A 12032-nucleotide genomic window follows, 5' to 3' on the forward strand; every position below is an offset into this window, starting at 1 on the left:
CTGCTCCATGTTATGTGGCAGGCTGGATGGATGGGAGGGGAGTTTGGGGAGAATGGATACATGGATATGTATTGACCGAGTCCCTTTGCTGTCCACCGGCAACTATCACAACATTGTTAATAGACTATTCTCTGATATAAAACAAAAAGTTAAAAGGGTAAAAAGAAAGAAAGAAAGAAGTTCAGTGACTTTGCATCAAGTCACAAAAAAATATCGTATTTCAAGAATTACTAACTCCCAGCTTCATCCTTTAATATGTCTCTTTCTTCATTTAAAAAAAAAAAAAGTAAGATAAGAGAAAATCTACTCAAAAGGCAAGAAATTTCCCCATAATGTTCAGATTGCCAGGGGACACATTGGAAGCTGGGAGCAGGGTCAGAGGGACCCTCTAGGCTGTAGAACAGGGGTCAGCAAACGTTTTCTGTAAAGGGCCAGATAGTTAGTGTTTTCAGCCCCACATAGCCTCCCGTCTCTGTCACAAGAATTCATCTCTGCCCCTGTGTGGTGAAAACAGCCCTCGACACCATATAAATGAATGAACAGGGCTGTGTTACTAATAGAACTTTATTTATAGACACAAATTTGAATTTGGCATCATTTTCATGTGTCACAAAATAGTATTCTCTTGACTTCTTTCAACTCTTTGAAAATGTAAGTATAACTGTGAGCCAGAAGACTGTAAAAAACAAATGACTGGCTGGATGTGACCAGCTGACCCCTGAGTGTCCTACCAGGGCCTCCGATTCTTTCATCTCACACCCTCGCCTCACTCTTTGGAAATGAAACATTAGGCCATTGGAAAGCGTTTCTTGCCCTACAGGCTCATGCATGTGTCCATGCTCAGTCACTCAGTCATGTCCAAGTCTTGGCGACCCTGTGGACCGCAGCCCACCAAGCTCTAGAGGTTCATGTTGTTCAGTCGCTAAGTTGTGTCTGACTCTTTCCGACTGCATGAACTGCAGCACGCCAGGCTTCCCTGCCCGTCACCATCTCCCAGAGCTGGCTCAAACTCATGCCCATTGAGCCAGTAATGCCATCCTCTTATCCTCTGTCGCCCCCTTCTACGCTTGCCCTCAATCTTTCTCAGCATCAGGGTCTTTTCCAATAAGTTGGCTCTTTACATCAGGTAACCAAAGTATTGGAGCTTCAGTTTCAGCATCAGTCCTTCCAATGAATATTCAAGGTTGATCTTCTTTAGGATTGACTGGTTTGACCTCCTGGCTAAAGGGACTCTCAAGAGTCTTCTCCAGCACCACAATTTGAAAGCATCAATTCTTCAGTTCTCCAGCCTTCATTATGGTCCAACTCTCACATCTGTACATGACTATTGGAAAAACCATAGCTTTGACTATATGGACCTTTGTCATGATGTGATATCTCTGCTTTTTAATATGCTGCCTAGGTTTGTCATAGCTTTTCTTCCAAGAAGCAAGAGTCTTTTAATTTCGTGGCTGCAACTACCATCCATAGTGATTTTGGAGCCCCCCAAAATAAAATCTGTCACTGTTTCCACTTTTTCCCCATCTATTTGCCATAATTGTGATGGGACCGGATGCCATGATCTTAGTTTTGGGAATGTTGAGGTACAAGTAAAGTAGTGCCCTTTCTATGTAGCGGCTGGATTGGCTTGCCACCTAAGAACTTGGAGACTGGCTTGTTCTGCCACTCAAAGGGGTGGACAGCCAGAAATCAAGCTGGAAATATGTCTTCTAATCTAGGGTCCCCAACCTTCAGGATCTAGTGCCTGGTGATCTGAGGTGGAGCTGATGTTCTAAGAATAAAGTTTGTAGTAGACGTAGTGTACTTGATTCATCCCCAAACCATTTCCCACTCCCAGTCTGTGAAAAATGGTCTTTTACAAAACAGGTCCCTGGGCCATAAAGGACAGAGTAATCCACCTAACTCCTGACCCCAGGCACCACTGTATGGCTCCCCCAGCTTGGGTCTAACTTGTAAGAAAGTATGTGGGTGCCTCAGCCATACCATGGCTCTCTCTTCCAAGAGTCCGGAAACCCTCTAGACACAGCTTTAGAACTTTCCAGCGCATTGTGTGGGATTTGGCCTTGGTAAATTTAACTCAGGGGAGCACTGAAGGTCTACCCTTTCTATCGTGACAGAAATAAACGAGGAGCTGGCACTCCCAGAATAAAACAAAAGAAGTCCTAATTTCCGTGGTAGAATAAAAAAGAACCATTGGGAATCCTAAAGCTTGTAAAAAGTAAAAAAATATCTGAACAGCATGCGTGGGTTGTCTGGAGAACACTGCTCTCTGCTCCCCTGACTGAATATGCTGCTTCTAGAAGCCAGAGACATCATCAGAGGCCTCAGGGCTTGGGGAGGATTTGGTTGGACCTAAAAGAAGCTAGACCACGGGGAAGACAACTTAAGCAAAACCTGAAAACACACAGACATGAATTCTCAACAGCTGCTTTCATTCATTCATGTGATATTTATTTCCTCCTTATCCTGTTCCCAGAGCTAAGCGAGGTGCTGAGAAAGTCAACCTGAATGACACCAAGTGCCTGCCTGTGAGGAGCCCGGGGGTGGGTCAGGCTGGAGGGTACCAGTTGAAAAGGGATCTTAGGAGCAGAAAGAGTTGGCAGGCTTCAGGACAGGCATGCTCAAAGGGCGCGGCCCACAGAGCCACTGCCCCCTTGCGGACACCTGGGGATGTGCAAACTTCTGGAGTCTGGAGTGTCTGGCAGACACCAGGGAGACTGAGTACTGATGCTCAGTGGGACCTGGGGGGCTGTCCCACCTCCGCAACAAACCCAATCCCAGGAAAGGCACAGCCCTGAGCCACTGAGATCAAGGACACTGTTAAACTTCACCTGCCTGATCCTCTGTCTCTCTTCCTGCTCAGAAACTCTCCACCCTGCCCTGCTCTGCGAAGGGAGCTGCCCAAGGGAGGTACCAGCAGGAAGTCCAGGGAACCAGGTAGGGAGATCAAAGGGAAAAACCAATCAAAGGCATAGCCTCTCTGCTCCCACATGCTCCCTCCCACTGGGTCAGCACCCTGTCGCTGGCATTGATGGTTTCATTTTTCTGGAAAGGAAAAGAACAAACACAGTAGATAATTGTAGTGGAACGGCCGATAAGTAACGTTTGGTCTCCTCTTTACAACCATTCCCTAGGGCCCCATTATGGTAATTTTTCTTCTATAACTGGCAAATTGTATAACGAGTCAGATGATAAACCAGCAAGCAAGGCAGAAATTTGCATTTTAATACAAGTGCCTTATCACTCCCCCAGCCCCCATCTGGGGGAGGTCAAGGCCTCACTGATCCTGGGTCCTTCCGGTGCCCTGCCCTCCTGGATCCCTTCTCGAATTCTGAGTAAATGAGTCTGGAGCGCTCAATACATGTAATTTCTCTGCTTTCTCCAGATATTATGTGGCAGAGAGATGAAGACCCAGGTCCCTGGAGGCAGCCAGTCTGGCCCTCCCCCAGTTCCATGCAAGGAATAAATGTCCTTGGGCACAATCCTGCAGCGTGCCTCAGTTTTCCTTTCTGAAAAATGGGGATGGTTATGCCACTTACCAGGTGGTACTAGTGGTAAAGAACCCGCCAGTGCAGGAGATCTAAGAGATGTGGGTTCAATCCCTGGGTCAGGAAGATCCCCTGGAGGAGAGCATGGCAACCCACTCCAGTATTCTTGCCTGGAGAATCCCATTGACAGAGGAGCCTGGCGGGCCGAAGTCCACAGAGTTGCAGAGTCAGACACGACTGAAGCAACTTAGCACAGGCGCTCATCCCACTTACACTATAGGGTTTTTTTAAATGTGTGCCTGACACAGACCAAATGCTTGATAAGTGTTATTCATGATATTGTGTTGGTGATGATGGTGATGAGCTCTGGGAAGCCCCAAGGGTGCTGAGGATAGTGATTCCTAGTTGAGATTGTAGTTATCACATCAGTTGCTGTGACCTTTGCCTTCACCTGTGCTCTTCTGCCTCACCCTCAACACCGCATCCTCAGACCACAGTTCTGCCTCTATAATCAGGGTTCAAGGGTCCTCGAATGGATCTGGAATGAAACTGGCCATAGGTTATAAAAGATCTCCTCTTTCTTTTTTTCTCTCTCTTGCACACACAACCCACACACACAGCATCACCATTACCAAGGCTTCTGCTATGCCATATGGCCACACCCTGCGTAAGCCTACTTTTGGGAATTCTAGAACCGTTCACCCCTGCAAAGAGGTGACTTAATCTCTGGACCTCTGAGTCCCAGGTTTGACCTCTAAACTCTGCTCGGTCACCTCTAGCCGTGTAACTCTGGGGAAGCAAGCTCCTTTCTCTGTCTGTAAAGTGCAGGTAACAGCATCTACTCTTTTGAGCACTGAACGGGTTAACAGATGCTTGTGCCTGACGCCTGCCAAACACCAGTTGAATGTACCAATTAGTTGACTCCAAAGGGCACTCACAATCTCGGCCAGCTTTTATGGCATGGGGGTTCCACTTGGCAGGGACGGTCCGTCCTTTCAAGCTCAAGAGAAACCAGAAAATCCTGCCAAAAACCAAGGATTATTATTTGAGCTCCAGGAGCGAGGGCTCTGGGGACTCGGCTCGTCCTATTGTTTGAATTTATAGACGTGGCCCTCCGGCAGCCAGGAGGATGGAAAATGCTGTTATCGAAGCGGATTTGGGGAGGATTATTCTTAGAATTTCATTCAACCCCTTGAGACCATTGGCAATTCCAAACTAGAACAGGGAATGGAGTTAGTTCTGTATCATGATGGAGTTTTTGTCCACCTCGCGTGGTGGAGGTGGGAGAGGCTGCTTTTCCTACACAGAATGAGTCACAGACCACAGTGAGGGCTTTGGTGGTGATGTCATAGCTAAGATCATTTATCCATTCATTCATTCATCCATCCATTCATTCTATACATGTGTATTGATCTCCTACTCAGGTATGATCTAAATCCTTAAGATACATTAGTGATCAGGCTTCCCTGGTGGCTCAGTGGTAAAGACTCTGCCTGCCAATGCAGGAGACTCGGGTTCAACCCCTGATCTGGGAAGATCCCACACCCCACGGAGCAGCTAAGCCTGCGTGCCATAGCTATGAAGCCTGTGTTCTACAGCCTGGGAGCCACTGAGTCCACACGCTGCAACTCCCGAAGCCCGCATGTGCTAGAGCCTGTCCTCTGCTTCTAAAGAGTGGCTCCCACTGGCCTCAACTAGAGAATAGCCTGCTCAGCAACAAGACCAGCACAGCCAAAAAGGAATTTATATAATTATTTTTTTAATGTGTGTTAGGGGTCAAAGCAGACAAAATTCCTCACCTTCATGTAGCTTGTGTTTTAGTGTGGGGAGACACTCTCCATAACACAGGTCCAGGAGAGTCAGATGGTGGACTTGGAGAAGGCCCCAGGAGAACCAGGAAGGCTCCACGGTGGGATCCCAATCCCCACCTCTGGCTGGACTAACCAGAGGATTGGGAAGATGTCAGTTGCTAGAGGCTGGGAGGTGACAAGTGACATCCACGTCAGTCCGATCCATGTGTGTGGATCCCAGCAGCTAACACCACCCCAGAGTAATATGAGGTGGAACAGAAAATGCCTTCTAATTGATTGACAGCTCAGAGGACCAAGTCTCACCCGGCCTCCTCCTCTGGACCAGGAGGGCCCCCGACTTCAACAGCAAAGAAGAGATGAACGACCTTCTCCCAGAACATCATTAGGTTGAGTTTTTACTCATTCAATCAACATTTGTGGGGCTGAGTGCAGTGCGGCCGTAAAGGTGGATGAGGTATGACTCCTGTCATTAAAAAGCTTGCCAACTCAGAGATGATATAAGATATGCAGGTAGATAACTTGGATTAAGGAGGAAAAATTGATGGGTACCCCCGACAAAGTATAGAGAAAGTGTTCCGAGAATCCCAAGGAGGGAGATGACTTCCTGCTTGGGCAGGGAGGAGGGGATGGAGGGGAGGTGGAAGGGAAGTTATTGAGGCAACGTGGAGGAGGTGGTGTTGGAGTCGAACCTTGAAAAGACCCGAGGAGAGGTGTCCTGGTGTGGCGCCTGGGTGAGCAAGGTGGGCGGGAGATGGGTGACTGGCGGGGGCGAGGCGGGGTGTGGAGGGCCGCAGTGCTGGGAGCCAGGAGGGCGGGAGAGGTGAAGTCAGACGGGCCTGGCCTGGGATGGTTGAGCAGCTGGGACCGGTTCTCTAAGCTCATGCCGCCCCCACTGCTGCCTCCCTCTGCACTCAGGTGCAAACAGTACGGGCTGTGTTTAGAAGCTTCCAAAGATGAGGACGAGCAGGGTTTGTCAATTGTGTCTTATTCTGAGAACCTGAGAAGCCCAAGCTTTCCGAGCGGGGAAAGATAGTAAAGACGACCCCTCCCACCTGTTGCCGCAACCTTGTCTGCTCCAGCATCCTCTACTTCCGCCTCTGCCTGCCAGCCCAGACCCACCTGCCCATCCTCACCCCGGCTCCACACCTGGGCCAGCTGTGGCCAGGCGCAGGCGTCCTGCTCAGCTCCCTGGGTCTGCAGGGCTGAGATGAGCATTTCCATCACAGCCACAAATCGCCCCGCCCTCCTGAGCCCAGCCTGATGACTTCCTGCAGTGGCTGGGTTCACATATTCAGCGCCCACACACCCTCCGGGGACCAAGGGGAGGGAGGGAACCGATGGGAGTGGGGAGCAGCATCTTCTGGTTTGCTGGGGAGGGGGCTCTCCTCCTTGCCCTTTCCTCCCGCACTTTGAGAGCACCCAGAAGAGCCCTAAGAGCCTCCGTTTTCCTCCTGCCTCTCTGAGAGGGGAGACACGTGGCTGAAAGGCTAGAAAAACATCCCAACCCTTCCAGGAACAAACATGAGGGCCTGGTCCTGATGCGAGGGCCAGAGCCTCTTGGAGCTGGGGATCTGGAAGCTGCGTGGGAGGAGGGAGTGGAGAGGAAGGAGCGGAAACCTGCGCGCAAGCGAATCCCGTTCACACACTTCTCTCAAATTCTCTTGTCAAGGTGAGACAAACTGCTCTTTGAGAAATCCGACTGGGGAGACAGACATTAGTAACAGTGCCTCCTGAAAACGGGGAGGGGAGCCCACACTAAATAATCGAAGGTCTTTGAAAGCTTGTGCGGAGAGACGCGATGCTCTCTGCTGTGCCGAGGAAAGGTTAATAAACCCCGGTGACACAGGGCAGCGTGGAGGACCTGCAGTGCTCTGGGCCACTTCCCGGAAGGACGCGTGCGCTCCGACTCACGCCCAAGGCCAGAGCATCTCGCAGGCTTGGTTTCTCCCAGGTCTCCTCCTCTGTCTGCCAGCCCCAGAAAATGCTTGAAACAGGTCCAAGGACACAGGAGGAAGACACAGGGGGACATCCAAGACTCGCTGAAGCAGAAGGCCAGGCATTGATCCTCCCAACTTTTCTCACTCGGCCACAGAAAGGATGGAACACAGCCTCTCTCTCTGCTGTTCCTTTTGGCTCCCCAGACGGTACAGCAGCAAAGAACGCCCCTGACGGTGCAGGAGACGCAGGCGACTTGGGTTTGATCCCTGAGTCGGGAAGATCCCCTAGAGTAGGAAGTGGCAACCCACTCCAGTATTCTCGCCTGGGAAATCCCAGGCGGGCTATAGGCCATGGGGTCGCAAAGAGTTGGACACGACTGAGCGACTGAGCACACACGCAGAGGTGAAAAGAGGAAGGGGAGGAGGGGGTCGCAAGCCCCCGGCCTCCTCCTGGGTATCTGACCCCCAAGGTGGAACCCCCATTGAGATGGAGCCCCCTGGGAAGGACTACCTCTCACCACGGCCCCATCTTCCCTCACAATGAAGTCCAGTCATGAGACCCACGAACAACCGTAAGAGTGAGTGGCACCGTGGTCCGCCTCCCAGGGGAGCTTGGGCACTGAGAGGTGTGCACCCAGTGTGCCCTCTGGTAGTTGGGGGAGCTGGCACCGGGGGGAAGGAAGCCCAGCAGTGAACCGAGAACGTCCAGATGTGCCGTTTGCCTCCTGGGGACCCTACTTCCACTGACAGTCTGTACACTGGCTTCATCTTGCCTCAGCCCAGAGCTGCCAGCACTTGGCAGCCAGAAACCCAGGCCGTCTCTGGATGCTGCCAGCTGCTTTGATCTCCCTGGCTAGTGCCTGGCAGCAGCAGTTTATTACCACCTAAACACCGCATCCGGAATCTGACAGAGAAACAAGCACGTGGGTGTCACCCAAATGCAGCACGAACACAGACTCGCTGACATTTCCATCTGCCCCTCCGTCCCGAGAGCCCCTCTGTGCCACCAAAGCCACAGGCAGAAAAGTAGGTCACCCTGCTCTGTGCGGGGACCGGGCAGATGTTTACCAGATGCTCAGCTACCTGCTTTGCGGATTCTGTAGGGGGTGTGATAAATAAGGGAGGGCAATCCTTTGCCTAACTCCCAACAAACTGCAGCTGGGAAATGGGAATATGCTTGGGTCTTAGCCAATGATTCTCAACCCTGTCCATGAGTAAGAATCTCTGAACGAACTCTGTTTCAGAAAGAAACAAACAGCAACAACAACAAAAAAACACTAAAAGTCTGGGTCCCACCTAAGACCAATCAATTCAGAATCTCTGGGGGGGAAGGTTGAAACATCAGTGAGTAAAAGCTCCCCAGGTGTTCTAAGCATGTGCACTCACGGTGAGCACCTCCTGGTCCAGGCAGAGGGGAGACGGCCCTTCCCTTGGGGACCCTCACCCGGGAGAAATCTCGGGGAGGAAGGAGACAGGACTTTCTTGCTTGTGTCTACTTCCTCTGCCTCCAACAAGAAGTGCCCTCCACTGGGACCTCCTCCTTCCTCTCCACTTACCTGCACTTGACTGACTCTTCAAAACCCAGTGGACACTGACATCACCAAATGTAAAAGAAAGAGCCAATGGGAATTTGCTGCATGTCTCAGGGAACTCAAACTGGGGCTCTGCAACAACCTAGAGGGGTGGAATAGGGAGGGAGGCGGGAGGGAGGTTCAAGAGGGAGGGGACATATGTATACCTATGGCTGATTCACACTGATGTTTGGCAGACACCAACAAAATTCTGTAAAGCAATTATCTTTTAATTTAAAAATAAGTAAATTTTTTAAATACATAGAAAAAAAAAATACAACCAGTTTCATTTCCTCTTCCTGTAGGCCTGCAGCACGTGGTGTGAACCTGGTCACCAGGAACCACACATCTTGTCCATTGGGCTTTCTGCACTATCTCATTGCCCCGGCTGAACCCTGAGCTCCCACTGCAAGTCTCTGTCCCCGACGCCTGTGACTCTTAAAGTGTCATCTCCCAACTCTGTCCTTGTCACCTGGGCACTTGTTAGAAATGCAAATTGTGACTCTCCTCCAAACGTACTGGATTAGAAGCCCCAGTGCAGTGGGGGCGGGGAGAGACCAGCAACCCATGTTTTAACAAGTCCTCTGGGTGAGGCAGAATCACCACTCTGGGCTCTAGACCCTGGCTACTCAAACTGTGGTCCCAGAGCCCAGGGAGGGCCAAGGCAGAATCTCAAGCCCCATCCCAGACACCCTGAATGGGATTCTGCATTGACGTCCAGAGGACACGAATGTGCAGTAAACCTCGACAGCTGCTGATGGAGGCAGCATCCCTCTGGAGTGCCTCACCTGGCTCATGGGAAAGCAATACTGGGGACTTTCCTTGTGGTTCAGTGGTTAAGACTCTGTACTTCCACCGCAGTGGGTGTGAGTTCGATCCCTGGTTGAGGAACTAAGATCCCACATGCTATGTCGTGTAGCCAAAAATAAATTAAAATTGTAAAAAGGAAAAAAAAAAAAAGCAACCCCATTCCCTTGTCACAAGGACCTTATTCCTCAGTCCTGTTCAGAAGATCTCAGCCTCGATCACAAGCTGCAGGTGCTGGGGACCCACAGAGAGAATCTAGAGAGGTTATCAGAAACACAAACAGCCTCACCTCTATCCCTGAGAAAGACAGAGCTGAGACGTGGCTCCTTGATTGCTGTATCTGGTCCTTGCATCCTGGCCCCTTTCCCCGAATGTGAGTGAGCCCCTTGATGCTGTCCGGATGGTCGGCTTGCCTTCAAGGGGCTGCCTCCCTGGAGGAGGGCTGATTGCTCCAAGGTTGTTGTCTTAGTCAAGCCAAGCCCCCTTAGCCCATCTCCGGCAGCCTTGCCCCATTTGACATTCCTCAGCCACGTGTGCCTGCTAAGTCATTCAGTCCTGTCTGACTCTTTTTGACCCCATGGACTGTAGCCCGCCAATCTCCTCTGTCCATGGGATTCTCCAGGCAAGAATACTGGAGTGGGCTGCCCTGCCCAGGAGGGGATCTTCCCTCCCCAGGGATGGAATCTGTGTTTCTTACGTCTCCTGCATCGGCAGGCAGGTTCTTTATCGCTAGTGCCACCAGGAGGCCCGTTCCCCAGCCATGCTCCCCTTAAATGCGCTGGAGGGGAATGGCATCAGACTGTAGTTCCAGGAGTGGGACTCAGCCGGGAGAGGCAGAGACCAGAAGGGAGGACAAGAGGTGTCATGGGACCGCTGCAGACTCCCAACCCACTGCTCATCCATTCCTTCCCACGAATCCCGAGTGCCCACCATGTGCATGCCTGGTACATCCCCCGGCTTCTCGGTCACATCAAAGGTTGTTCAAAATGTATCCAATATGAGATTGATATTGAAATGCCAGTTTCCCCTGACAGGTTATAAATAACTGCTTTGAGTCCAATTTTGAGGTTTTGATTTTTAAAAAAAAATTAGTAAGCGCTCATGCATTCATCTGTGATTGAATCCAAGACACTTTTTCCCTCCTCCCTTGAAACCCATCGTCAAAGGCCATTACTACTCTGCCTGCTCAGAGAATATTGTGTATGGAGCTTTAATGTCCCCTGGGGAAGTAAGACCATTCTAGGAAGAAGGAAAAAAAAAAAAGATGTATTTCCATCTCTGTTCCAATATGCACAACCTAATTAAGATTTTATAAACATTCAACCAACAGGAAAACACACACACACACATTCACGGACACCTAAATTAGCAAGGCAAATATAGTCTAGATGAAGTAGCTTTCTTGCCTGATTCCGTCCAGTTTTAATTAGGTGTCTGTCACGGGGACAGTGTCACACAGAGAGACTGTCTCATTTTGAGTCTTCAGTCTGAGCTTGGGGTTGTGGGTCCCCCATGCTTGCCCTTTGTCCTGGGCATCCCAGCGTGGTCTCCTTTGAGCCTCCTCCCTCCTCATCACCCTCACCCCTTGCCTGCTTGTCCGGCTCAGGGAAGACAGAGAAGGAACTTGTCTCCCAACCGGCCGTGTTCCAGGAGCCTTCCTGTGGCACCGACTCACCAGGGGCAGCTCCGTTGTGGACATGACCTTGGCAGAGCCACACCTGCGAGACTGCCCGGTGGCAGTGGGGTCTTGCCAAACCATGCTGGACGCCAGCCCTGGGGACAGGAAGCACAGGCTCCCCCGTCGCCCCAAATGCCAGCAGGGCATCCTCTCTGCACCCCAAGGTGCCGTCTTGGTTGGGGGGGGGGGTTGCTCTTGGACCTGCTGATGTCTGCTCTCCCATCCCTACTGCCATGCCATCCGGCTGGAAGAAAATCCAGGAGATAATTAGCTTTCTCCTTTTCCTGTCCCTAAGGCTGTTTGAAAAGTACATTTTCTTTCACACGTCTCGAAAATTAATTCTGTTTATGTTTTGGAGGAGCATGGGAGGAAGGAGTTGAGGAAAAGTGTCACTCGCTCTTTTGGGTGAAGTTGGGGATGTGTGGGGCTCAGGGCAGGGGAAACTCGCTCCTCTGAAGTCAGATTTTTTTTTTTTTTTTTTTTGGCCGTGCCACATAGCAAGTGGGTCAGTTCCCAGACCAGGGATCAAACCAGCATCCCCTGCATTGGAAGATTGGAAGTGTGAAGTTCTTAACCACGGAACCACCAGGGAAGTCCTTGGAGCCAAACTGAATGCAGGGAGCAAGGAAGGGCCTGGAGGAGCCAGGATGTGGCCCTGACCTCCAGGGCAGCCTCCTCCTTGGAGCAGCTCTTCTTGCCTATGACAAGGTAGCACTGCACCTCCCAGGTGAAACTGCATC

The 12032-nt window shown here is 50.9% G+C and overlaps 1 protein-coding gene and 1 long non-coding RNA gene across 2 annotated transcripts in view; one reads left to right on the forward strand and one right to left on the reverse strand.

The window, feature by feature from the left end:
• The window catches only part of RPL38 (ribosomal protein L38), a 245815-nt gene that overhangs the window by 62900 nt on the left and 170883 nt on the right, over positions 1-12032 (forward strand). The window lies entirely within an intron of this gene.
• Positions 3792-6965, reverse strand: LOC129648583 (uncharacterized). Its single transcript, XR_008712798.1, has 3 exons — positions 5989-6965; positions 5288-5464; positions 3792-4026 (listed from the first exon to the last, which is right to left on the reverse strand). It is a non-coding gene; the product is annotated as an uncharacterized LOC129648583 (long non-coding RNA).

The sequence above is a fragment of the Bubalus kerabau genome, chromosome 4 (genome assembly GCF_029407905.1).
Source record: "Bubalus kerabau isolate K-KA32 ecotype Philippines breed swamp buffalo chromosome 4, PCC_UOA_SB_1v2, whole genome shotgun sequence".
Classification (NCBI taxonomy): domain Eukaryota; kingdom Metazoa; phylum Chordata; class Mammalia; order Artiodactyla; family Bovidae; genus Bubalus; species Bubalus kerabau.